Source organism: Eschrichtius robustus, chromosome 20 (genome assembly GCF_028021215.1).
Source record: "Eschrichtius robustus isolate mEscRob2 chromosome 20, mEscRob2.pri, whole genome shotgun sequence".
NCBI classification, from domain to species: domain Eukaryota; kingdom Metazoa; phylum Chordata; class Mammalia; order Artiodactyla; family Eschrichtiidae; genus Eschrichtius; species Eschrichtius robustus.
The window spans coordinates 20,670,233-20,682,806 of NC_090843.1; the positions used below are offsets into that span (position 1 = coordinate 20,670,233).

At 57.0% G+C, this 12,574-nt stretch overlaps 1 protein-coding gene across 6 annotated transcripts in view; it reads right to left on the minus strand.

Annotated features, from left to right (window-relative positions):
• ZNF385C (zinc finger protein 385C) overlaps positions 1-12,574 on the minus strand; it is a 29,371-nt gene that overhangs the window by 14,439 nt on the left and 2,358 nt on the right. The window lies entirely within an intron of this gene.

Genomic DNA, 12,574 nt, shown 5'->3' on the forward strand with positions numbered 1-12,574 from the left:
GGATTCCAGACTAAAGGCAGCCAGCTGGTTGCCTCTACCTCCCTCACTCCACCACCACCCCAGGTGCGAGGCGAGGATGAGGAGTTCAGGACCCCACGGCCACGTCCAGCTGATGGCCAAGACCTGCCACCTCTGCTTCCTCATTATCTCTCACACCTGCCCCTCCTCTCCATGTTTACTGATAACAACAGCGGTAACTACCATTTACCAAGTGCAAACTGACTCAGGCCCTGTGCTAAGGATTGCGGTGACTCCATCAGGAGACCAAGATTACTCTTGCAAGTACTCTCTGAGGATGGTGTCATCCTCACTTTGGACAGGAGGAAACTGAAGCTCGGGAGCTTTAAGTGACTTGCCCAAGGTTTGCCAAGCAGTAAGTGGCTGAGGTGGAATTAGAACCCAAGTCCTCCTGACGCCACGGGCCACGCTGAGACCCTGGCCTGCACCGTCTCACCTGGATTACGCAGCGGCTTCCGCCTCTGCATTTGTTCCCCCACATTCATACCTCACGTTAACAGCCAGAGAGCAAGGCCACACACAGATCCCACTGTGTCACTGCCCTGCTTCCGCCTCTTTGGTGGTGTCCCATTGCCTAAGTCTACATACCTCACCATGAGCCGGCGAGACGCCCCCCAGCCTCTGGACACCTCCAGACCCTCCCCACTCCTGTCTGCTCAGCCAGCTCCAAAGGCTTACCATGCCCCACACACATTACTGTTATTTTTGCTCCTGCCTCCATCCCCTGTGCCTGGAACTCCCCATCCCGCCTCTTTCCCTGGCTATTTCCCATTCATTCCTGGAGAGCAGCTCAAGCATCCCCTCTGCCACCCTGATCCCCCCCCCCAACCTGGGCTGGTACCTGTCCTCTATTCTCCCATAATTCCCCGTGTATGAGTCTTTGTAACACAATATGGTGAACGCAGGGATGCTCTACGTATCTCTGTACTTGGTTCCTGGAAGGTCAAGATCACATTTGTTCATTTTTGTACCTCTAAGTCCCTGTACAGGACTGGGCACGCAGATGGCTCTCAGCAAAAGCTGGTTGTTTAAAAGAACGAAAGGATTATTTTGGCTATATGAAACAACCTCCTGTTTCTTTTTCTTTTTTAAAGATTTTTTTTGATGTGGACTATTTTCAAAGTCTTCACTGAACTTGTTACAATATTGCTTCTGTTTTGGTTTTTTGGCCGCGAGGCATGCAGGATCCCAGCTCCCCTGACCAGGGATCGAACCTGCGCCCCTTGCATTGGAAGGCGAAGTCCCAACCACTGGACCGCCAGGGAAGTCCCAACAACTTCCTGTTTCTGAGGCTGTTGGTTTAGCTGATTCTAAACTCTGAGAAAGCAGTGACTGTCTTGCCCACCTGATATTATCCCCAGCACCCCGTGTGGAACCTGGCACTTAGTAGGTAGGTAAAGTAAGGGCAGATGAGTAGAATTCCACGGGCAGCCCATTCAGTATAAGGAGAAGCACTCCATGTTGCCAGAAGTGGGTGAACCTTGCTGGTCCTCTTCCCCTGGACTCTGAGTGGCCATTGGTACAGCTCATCACACCCTCCTGAAACACACTTTTCTCTTGCCTTCCAGGACACCACATCCCCTGGTTTTCCTTGCTCCCGTCAGCCACTCCTCTGATGTCATCTCATCCTCTTCTTCCCTATCTCAAACTGTCCAAAGAGTTCAGAACCATCTCTACAGGACACTCCTCTGGGCACCACACCTTTCCATCCAACTGCCTTCCTGGCTTTTCTAAACAGATCTCTCCTGTATCTGTCCCTACAAAATATGCTCCTCTCCCAGGCTGCCCCGCTCAGGAAAATGGCCCTTTCTCCCACCCAGGTGCTCTGGCCAGAAAACTGGCCATCCAATCCCCACTCTCTTCCGCATCAGGACTTGGTCTGTCCACAGGTCCTGTTGATTCCACCTCTACGATCTACCTCTAACTCATCCCTTCTCTCCATGCCACTGCCACCATCCTTGTCCAGGCCACCATCATCTCTTGCTTGGGCTATGGCAGTTGCTTCCTGATGGCACTCTGGGTCTCCACTCTTACCCCTGTCTGGGGTCAGAGACTCTCAGTAGCCAGAGGGGGCTTTTCAAAACATACAGCTTAAAATCCCTCCACGACTGCCCATTGCTCTGAGGCCAGCGCCAGAATCCCTTTCAAGATCTACCAAATGCCCGGGCACTGCTGACCTCTCTGGGAGCCACTTGTGCCTCCCTCCCCTTCCAGCTACACTGGCCTTCCCTCAGTTCCTCCAGAGTGCCAGAGTCCCATCCCCAGAACCTCTGCACATGCTGCGCCTTCTTCTGGAATGTTCCCACCCTCCCTCCCAACACTTTGCCTAGTCCGCTTTCCCTCTGGTCTTAGCATAATGACCTCTTCAGGGGAGGCTTCTCTAATTATCCTTCCCCAGCAAGTCCCCTTATTTTCTGTCACTACCCCCTGTTTCCTCCAGCGCACTCCCCAAAGTTTACCGACCTGCTTATTTCTGTGTAGTTCTATTGCTTGCGCTCTTGCTGTCCGCCCCCCTCCCCCGGAAAATTTCCTGAGGGCAGGTAAGGTAATTTACTTGCTCCTCTCTGGACTCCAGAGAAGGGAACCACGGCTGGCCCCCAGCAGGTGCTCCACAAAATCTGAGGAGTAAATGACTCAGGAAGCACAAGCTCTCAGGCAGAGAGAGCAATGGAGTGGGCCCCTGGGCACCTTTTGGGTGGCTAAAACAGCTGCCTTTGACATCCTTTCCTCCTAAGGTCCCGTGATTCTGTGACTTTGTGCAGACCACCACCCAAAGGGTCTTAGAATGGAGAGGAGGTGCAAAGTCAAGGTGACACCCTTCTGGGTTTTTGAGAAAAGAACAGAAGAGTAGGGAGGGAGGAGGCCTGGGAAGATGGAGATTCTGAAACTGTACTGTCCAACAGGGTAGCCACCAGCCACATGTGGCTGTTTAAAATTAATCAGAATTTTATTTTATTATTATTATTTTTTAATGGCCGCACCACATGGCTTGCAGGGATCTTAGTTCCCCGACCAGGGATCGAACCCATGCCCTCGGCAGTGGAAGCGCAGAGTCCTAACCACTGGACCGCCTTGGAATTCCCCAGAATTTTAAATTTTTAAAAATTCAGTTCCTCAGCCGCACAAGCCACACTTCAAGTTCTCAATAACCATGTGTGGCTAGTGGCTATTGTACTAGATGGCCCAGATGGAGAACATATGCACCATCCCAGAAAGTTCTATTGAACAGCGCTGCTCTTAAAGACCAGGCAAAAGCCATTGACATTCTCCTACCTCAACCTGAGGGAACCGGGCTGGGTGGGGCGGGATGTAAGACGTGACTCTTGAGGGGCTCCTGGGGCGATGTGTGTTGGCCGGTGGTCCCCACTCCACCCCTGCACATAAGCCTCAAACAGTGTCTATATGGCCCCAGGATGGGGGTCCCCAGTCTCCTCCCCAGGCTTCTTTGGGTATCCTACTTTCGGGACCCCACTAAGAGGAGTCCACGCTCCTGGCAGAGTAGGGGCAGGCGCCCCCTCCCCTGGCAGCCCGGTGAGGTAGGGGCTCCCTGCACACCCCTGCCCATCCTCCCGGGGCCTGGATGCGGAGGGCTGGGGAACTTCCTCTGGGGGGCGCGTGGTGCAGGAGCTCTCCGATGGGTGCCGCCCGCGCCGTGCCGCCTCTCCCGCAGGACCCCCAGCCCCCGTGGCCGCCCCCTGCCTGGAGGTTCCTGGAGGGGGCGCCGCGCCCGGCCCCCTCCCCTCCCCGGCCCCCGCACGCACGCACTCACGGAGTCTCGGGAGCCACCATCTTGCGCGGTGGACGCTCTGGCCGCGGTCTCCTTGGGCTCCACTGAGCGACAGCAGCCACTAGCGGTAACCGGGGCGAAGAGGCGCCAACGGCGGCGCGGGCCGGGGTCGCGGGCAGGGCGGCGGCGCCCCCGGGGCTCGGCCGGCCGCGCCCACCTGCCGCCGCTCTGGCCCGGCGCACCCTTAGCCCGGCGTCGCTCTCACCCTCCCCACCGCGTGCGCTGCAGCAGGAGCAACTCAGGTTAGACCGCAGGAAGGATGCTCCCCGCCAGCGGGAGGGACAGTGGTCATTCATTCACCACAGGTATCCGTGGATTCCTAGAGGAGCTCACAGGTGAGAGCTGACTGGTGAGAGCCAAACAGGCGCAGCGCTAAGGAGGCTACACTCTGGCAAGTGCCCCGAGCGAGAGTGATGAACAAAATGCTTTGGGATCACAGAGGAGCATGCGGTCAGCTGAAGGTCATCAGCCTGGAGAGGCAATTAGGTTTCACAAAAGGGTCAGTGAGATTTTACCAGGCGAAGGGCATTTCAGCAGTGGGAACGGCAGAGCCATCGGGAACCACTGTGAAGTTCAAAGTCGAGTGCAGGTTCTCAAAGCTCAAGGTAGAACAGAGGTATGGAAGCTCTACAGTGAATGCTGGGGATTTTGATCCCGGCCTTGTGGGGAACCTCAGGAGGTGGGTGAGCTGGAAAATCATGTGGGATCTTAGTTCCCCGACCAGGGATTGAACCCAGGCCCTCGGCAGTGAAAGTGCAGCGTCTTAACTGCTGGACCACCAGGGAATTCCCAGGAAATGAGTGTTTTAATCTAATGAGTTATTTGTAACGCGGATGACAGAAATGGGGTGGGTGGGAGGAGTGACCTCTTCCTAGAACTCTCAGACGCCCAGGAGACCCTCACCCCTGTGTGGGTTTCCCTGCAGGAGGAATGTGGGTGGTACCCCAGCCTCCCAGACCTGGAGGCCTGCAGTGGAGCTCCAGTAATGACATCAAACTGAGGCCTTGTCAGCCCAGCACTTAGCCTCAGTTTCCTCACCTGTGAAGTGGGAATTACAGCCGGGTAAGGAGGAAGGGGCAGGACAGGAATGGGTCTGAGGACCAAATGAGGTGCTGGGTGTGGAGGCCGTTTGCACAGGGGGTGCAGGGCACTTGGTGACCCAGTCTCCCCTTCCGGTCAGCACAAAGTCACCCGGAAATGCCTTCCAGCCCCCACACAACTGGGTACACTCCTCTCCCACTCAAGGCTTAAGGCACACGTTGAGGTCAGGGCCTCCCCAGTGGTTGCTGGGAGCTCCCCGCAGCCCCCTTCACACAGCGCTGCTCTGAGCCGCCCACCATCTGCCTCTGACATCCACTGTGAGCCCTGGCCCCCAGGGCCGCTGGGATGACGCACGAGTCATGGCACATGCACACACACGTGTGGCCGCTTGGCTTGTGGGTACACTCAGATGAAGGGAGACACTGCAGCCCTCACCCCTGTCCCAGGATGGCACCACACAGCCTGACGGGTCTAGAATTCTGCACCCCCAAAACGGTCAGGTGTGTGTTGGGGGGTCTTCTCGGGTAGCATCTTGCAACAGAACAGCCACCCTGGCTAAGTGTCTCAGAGCAGTCCCTCCCCACCCCTGGCCAGGGGTCCACAGCCGGGACCCAGGGCTCACTGGGTGGCTGCCTCAAGAGGGTGGGTTGTTACTCTGATCAAACAGGAATAAACCAGACTAAGTGACAGAGAAAAGGCCACCCCCAGGGGTCCAACAGAGACTAGGGCAGGGGTGCAGAACAGGTGTCTCATGAAATAACATCACCCTGCCTACCATCCAAGGGAGAGAATCGGGGGAAACTACGTCCTGCTGTTTTGCCATCACTGGGAAAGATACACGCGAAAGAGCACAGGGACACACACCCTGAGGTCCACAGGCATCCACACAGATAGTGACAGGGACAGACACCAAGGCACACACTCACACACATCTCCCCATGGTGAGACCGTCTATGCACACTGGTGTGTGCACATACGGAGGTGGTACCCACGCAGAGACAGACAGATACCCCTGCTGGCCAAGGGGCGGGCACAGAGGCCACGCATGAGCATACATGAACACACAGGCAACAGCAACAAAGACACAGATCATATATACCCAGAGGGACAGACACACGAGGACACGCAGGCCCCTACAGATGCACATACAGACAATATAGAACAACAGGCATGCAGTGGCACACAACAGCACAAAGAGAGGTGCACGCACACAAAGATGCATATACGGAAACACACACACACCTTTACAAAATTAAATGCATCTCACATACACACAAGCTCATGTAGCCAAACCCAGAGTCCCCCTCCCACCCCCGCCTCGAGTCATAGGGGCAGATGGTAGGGTCCTCCCCAAGGCAGGCATGCACGCGCGCTCACACACACACACACACACACACACACACACCTCAAATAGTAAAACTGCCGTTTCTATCACAAATAAAACCAAAACTCTGTGAAGAAAGGGAGTCCAGGAGGGAGAGAGAGCCAAAGGCAGGGAATGAGAGGTTGAACCAAGACCCCCAGCTTGCTCACTCCCCGCTAGGATTAGGATTCCTCCCCACATTCTCCAGCGCCCCCAACCCACCCTGGGCTGGCCAGCACTGTGGAGGCGTTGACGCTCCAGACTCCCGCCCTCCCTGCACCTGAGGAAGACCCCCGAGCCCAGTCACAAGAGGAACTCTGCTCCCAGCCCCACGGCCTCCAGCCCTTGCCCTTGTGGAAGGGGATCCTCCAAATCCTTAAAGGGTAATGGTTGTTCCCCTCAAAAAGGACCAGGCAACCCCTGTGCGGGGAGGTGAGCCAGGAGACCACGAACAAAGCACGGGGGGCATTGATGTTGACCCCAGCGCCAGCGCGGTGGGTGGACCTCAGCGGGCGCCTGGCTCTCTCCTTCTCTGCTGCATTAACAACTGCCTCTAACCCCCCACCCCTGCTCCTCCAGGCAGCCCCTTAGAGGCAGTTGAAGGTATGATTTGATACAAGGAACCTTTGTAGCGGGCTCCTCGGATGACGCACACCTGCCCCAAAGTGCAGCAGCCTCATTCCTGCAGGCTGGACCTCCAGATTCCCGACCATTCCTGCCACCCCTGCCCCACCTTTGCTCCCGGCCAGAGTGGGGGCTCCCCCTGCCCATCCTTGAACTTGGGAGAAGGTACCAAGAGTCAGCTGGCTACTGGAGCCTCTAAACAGACAACTTTGCGGGGGGGGGGCCGACAACCGGAGGAAAAGGATAGGGCAGGGGAGAGGGGAGAGGCCCACCCTCGGCTCGAAGCCCCCTCCCCAACCCCCCAGCTCAGGTGTCCTCAGCACTCACCCAAGAGCATTCTCTGCCTTTGGAGGAACCGCTGAGCGCAGGAGTGAGTGAGGAGCAAATGAAACCCAGCCAGAGAGTGACAGAGGGAAGGGGTGGGGGAGTGGAGGGACAGGCGGGGAGGGTGCGAGGGAGGGGCTCCTGCTTCTGCTGGGAAGCCACGGTTACCGGGCCCTGTCTCCCCTCGCCAGGAAGGCGCTGCCTGTTCCCTGGTTTCCCCATCCCAACCACCGGTGGAAAGAACAGGGCACTTCTTCCCCGAAGGTATGGGGACAGGGGGAGGGTGTCAGGGGGCCTAGTGCCTCTTACACTGAAGCGAAAAGTTGACCCTGCCCACAGAGGCCTCCAGGGCAGGAGGTGCTTCCAGCCCCTTCTCTGCCTGCCAGAAAATTCTTCTTCTGAACTTTGAAGCCCTGCTTCATTCAGGGCTTGCTGCCGCAGGGGCCCCCGTTCTCCTATCTAGCCTTACTTATCCTCTGCCCCCATCCCCTTTTATTTACCTCCTTTTGCTGCAGGGGAAACCGAGGCTCAGAGAGGGGGAAGGGAGCGCAGGTGGCTTGCAGTTCAGTACCTGGACTGCCGGACCTGCTACCTGGGCAATGCCAGGAAGTGGGGAAGGGGTGTTCATCTGATCACCTAGAACTTCTGACACCCCTCATCTGCCTGCACCCTTCCCTCCCACCCATCTTTTCTCTTCTGATTTGGCTCCTTCCTCCCCCTCCTCTTCCTGAAACCCTGCGGGCTCCTAACTCACCTGAGCACCTCCTGCCGGGAGCGGGAGCGGGGTGGAGTGCGGGAGAGGAGACAGCCAAGCCACAGCTGGATCCAGTCTCGCATTCCAAGCCCGGGTCCCAGCGCTAGCCCCCCACCCCCTCAGCATCCTGTCTCCACCAGACTATAACCCATAATCTCTGGAGCAGCCAGTTCTCAAGCTGCAGAGAAGGTCTGGGGAGGGGGTGGCGGCAGCAGCCCCTGAAAACAGGTTTGTTAGGAAGAGGCTCTCGGGGGAGGGAAGGACTTGCTGGTGTGGGGAGAGGAAGGAAACTCAAGCCCAGAGCTAATTAACCCACCCAGAGACACAGACGGAACCTTTGTCTTCTGCGGGGGCAGGGATCTGAGCTAAGCCCCCTAATTTCCACCCAGACAGCCTTGCCTTTCCTGGTGGCCCCTGGGGGGAGGTGCTGATGGTCAGGTTCACATCTGTGAGGGGGTGCTGTCCAGGGAGAGTAAGGGCATCTCCATCACCTGCCACTTAAGGAGAACTGCAGGAGGCACTGGTTAGACCGCAAGAACTTCTTAGTGGCCTTGGGGGAGCCAAGGTGAAACATGCATCCAGAGGCCTCCGGATGGGTTGGGAAGGGCACTGAGGAGGAACTGGAAACCCAGGGAGATACCGAAGCCAGGGGGGGACAGGCTGGAGGGCTTCTGGGGCCTCCTGATGGGCCTGAAATTAATCCATCTGCGGGGAGTGGAGGGTGAGGAGCTCATCAAGCCAGTGACTCAGGTGTGACCCAAGCTCAAGGTCTTTGATCTCTGGAGCTCAGAATGCAGCCAGAGGCTTCTGCAGTCAAAGACTAGGAGAGGAGATGGAGGGACTGATTAGAACGAGATCTAGGAGAGGTCTGAGGGCGCAGGGCAGGGGACAGCCTCCATCTGCCACTCTGATGCCTTCCCATCCCCAAAGGCACAGGGGTGTCCGGTACAGCTGCAGCCGTCTTTGCCCTGAAATCCAATGTAGTCTGACTCCATCTCCGCTTTCTTGTCCCCCTTAGTGTCTACGCTGTGCTCCCCACCCAAGTCCCCTCTGGCCATTTCGGTAAGCCAGAGCTTAAGTCATTTTTGAAATCTCCTTCTCTCCCCTCTGGTGTCATGTTGCAATGGTGGGGGACAGGGGATGCGCCCTGAATTGGGCAGCTGGGTCAGTCCTGCCAAGAGACACGGGGAGGAACCAGTTGGATTTAGAAGGCTCCCCTCCCTGTCCCTAGCCAGCCTAAGCAGAGTGAGAGATGGCTGGCATCTCCCCATTTTTCAGTTGAGGACACCAAGGCATGGGTTCTGAGCACTTGAATTCCCTGTCCTGGGAGCTGGTCTGCCTGCGCTGGGCCATCCCTCCTCCCCATTCCTGAAACATTAAGGCTCTATCTCTCTTAATGTATGCTGCTCTCCTCAGCAGCAAGGTGGGGAGGGCATGTGAGAGACAGGATTTAGAGTCAGAGATGCTGGGATCTGAACCTGGCTGTGGCCTTAGGCCTGTTGCTTACACTCTCTGAGTTCTAGTATCTCAGTTTCTAAAGTGAGGGCTGAATGCCAATCATCTACGCCCCGGGGATGGCTGGGTGAGGAGGGAATGCTGTGCTGCTTGTGGAAGTGCTTTGCAAACAGTTCATCTCCTAAGCACATGCTCATTGGCCCTGGGGGTAGGTCACAGCTCTTTCCCCAAGGTCCAGGTCCAGGTGTCCGTCCCCCAAGCCCGGTGCTGGCCCAACATCCACACTAGAGGTTGGAGGTAGGAGGGTTGAGCCAGGAAACCTTTCTCTCTGCAGATGTTCAAGAACTACCTAAAATTGTTTAGGGGTACGTGCACGCGCGCGCCTGTGTGTGTGTGTGTGTGTGATGGTCAATAGGGTCATTGAGTTCAGCCACATTGAGGCGGAGGTTCCTGGGGCCCACACCTCCCATGGGGGGCAGGTTGGGTGAAAGATGGCTCATTCCTGAAGGATGAAAGGGTCTGCTGTGTGGGAGACAGATCAGGAGGAGGGCAGGTGGGGGAATGATCTGGAGGAGGGGCTGGGGAAGGGTGGGGTTCCTGCTGTTTCCCCATCCTGTGCTGTTTCCCCTTCCTAGGTGTTCCGGGCTGACTCACGGGGGGCAGCTGGGTGAGGCTGAGTAAGGAGGCCTCTGACGCAGGCATTGGTGAGGAAGCGCAGAGAGGGGAGAGCCGCCCCCCATGTCTCCCTCCCGCAGACGGCCTCAGGGACAGGATCCTCCAGACAGGATCCCGCCTCACTGCCTGTGACGGCCTGTCACTGTGCAAGGCGCCAGCCCCCCAGACCCCTAATCAGAGTGACAGCTCCAGGAGGCCCCCCAGAAAGGGAGCCTCAAAGGGGCATGACGGGCCGTCTCACCCCCAGCACCTCAGCGCCCTCCCAGGGAACGGGCGGCCCTCCTGGCTGCCACAGGACGGCGATCTCAGGTGTCCAGGAACAAAGCCGTGTGTTAAGGGCTCCTCACACTTTGCCTCAAGCCTCCTGAAAGTAGATGTGACTCTCTCCATTTCCGAGGGTGCCCCAGTCAGCCGTGCCCTCAGGGCTCTCTGCTCTGGTCCAGTCTCCTCGAGAGGACGTGCGCACGACTGAGGTCCCCACCTCCTCACCCCTGGGGGAAGTTGCTAGCATTGGGCTGCCTCTCCCACCCTCAGCTCCCAGAGGGCCAAGGAGACAGGCGAGTCCATGGAGGGGGGTGGTTTGCTGGGGGGTCATGACCTGAAGTAGATTCAAAGATAACCAGGCCAAGGGACTTCCCTGGCGGTCCAGTGGTTAAGACGCCGTGCTTCCAATGCAGGGGGCACGGGTTTGACCCCTGGTCAGGGAACTATGATCCCACATGCCGCTTGGTGTGGCCCAAAAAAAAAAAAAAAAAAAAAAAACCAGGCCAATGGAACACAGGTTCTCCGCTGGAGCCCCGGGCTTCCAGGGTTCCCAGAAATCTGAGGATGCAACATCCTCGCTCTAGTCACAGCCATCACCCCCCGGCCCACCATGCTCCCACAGTGCCGCTCACTCCTCTTAGCATGGCGGTGGGGAAGGTCTGGCCCCGTGGCTGTCTTTCCCTCCAGACCGTGAATGCCCGGCACTGCTCAGTACAGAATCCCGGCATCCTGCACGGGGCCAGCGCAGGGCTGGAAGGCTGGTGATGCAGGACAGGTGACTGGAGGGCCAGTGACTTAGGAGGTGTTGTTTAACAATCTCGGGGAGGGGCAGTACCAGGCATCGTGTCTCCTGGTGACCCCCCAAAACTACCCTGTACTCGGGGGATAAGGACTGTGAGAAAAGGGAAGCCAAGTGAAGGGGGACCCCGTCCCTCTGGGCAGCCTGTCTGTGGCCACCAGTGTCTGGTGCTGTGGTCCTTTTTCTCACACCCCACCTGCTCTCTCCACACTGGGATGGTGGGTGGGGGAGAGAAGGAAGGACCACTGCCCGGAAGGAAGGCCTGAAAAGCCAGAGTTAGAGGACAGCAGGGGTGGGACCAAGTCCTCTGGTCACAGGAATGGCCTTCCCCACCCCCCCCTGCCTCCCTCCCAGCACCCCCTTTCTGATAACGCAACTGTCCATCACAGCATCCCCTAAGCCAGAGTCATCCTTGGCACCTCCCTTCCCCTCGGCCCCACATCCCATCAGTCACCAAGTCCTGCAGAAAAGACCCCGGAATCTGGTTCCACCATCCTACCCCCTTCCTTCTCATGTACCCCCAAGACTTACCCTTCCCCCTCACCAGAGACCTCTAAAAACACTAACTACTCCTGCTCAAAACACTTCCGTGATGTCTGTCACCTTCAGGACAAAGGCCAGACGCCCAGCCTGGCTTTGAGGACTTTACAGGCAGCCCCTGCTCACCTCCTGCCACGCCAGCCACTTGCCCAGCCCAGCACCGTCTGCTGTTCCTGCAAAGCCATGGCCTCAGGCCTGGGTGCATTTGCTCTAGCTCAGGGGTCCCCAACCCCCGGGTTACTGACTGGTATTGGTCCGTGGCCTGTTAGGAACCAGGCCACATAGCAGGAGATGGGCGGCGGGCTAGCAAGCGAAGCTTCATCTGTATTTACAGCCGCTCCCCATTGCTCGCATTACCACCTGAGCTCCGCCTCCTGTCAGATCAGCGGCAGCGGCATTAGATTCTCATAGGAGCACGAAGCCTACTGTGAAGTGCGTGTGCGAGGGATCTAGGCTGTGGGCTCCTTATGAGAATCTAATGCATGATGATCTGAGGTGGAGCTGAGGCGGTGATGCTAGCGCAGGTGAGTGGCTGCAAATACAGATTATCATTAGCAGAGAGGTTTGACTGCACAGAGACCATAATAAATCAACTGCTTGCAGAATCATATCAAAACCCTATCAGTGAGTGGCAAGTGAAAACAAGCTCAGGGCTCCCACTGATTCTGCATTGTGGTGAGTTGTATAATTATTTCATTATATATTGCAATGTAATAATAATAGAAATAAAGTGCACAATAAGTGTAATGCACTTGAATCATTCCAAAACCATTCCCCCAGCCCCCCAGTCCGTGGAAAAATTCTCTTCCACGAAACCGGTCCCTGGTGCCAAAAAGGTTGGGGACCACTGCTCTAGCTGCTCTAGCTGTCTCCCTGCCTGGGAGACAAGATCCACCAAGATCCACCTTCAGTGTCACTTCTCTGAAGCGT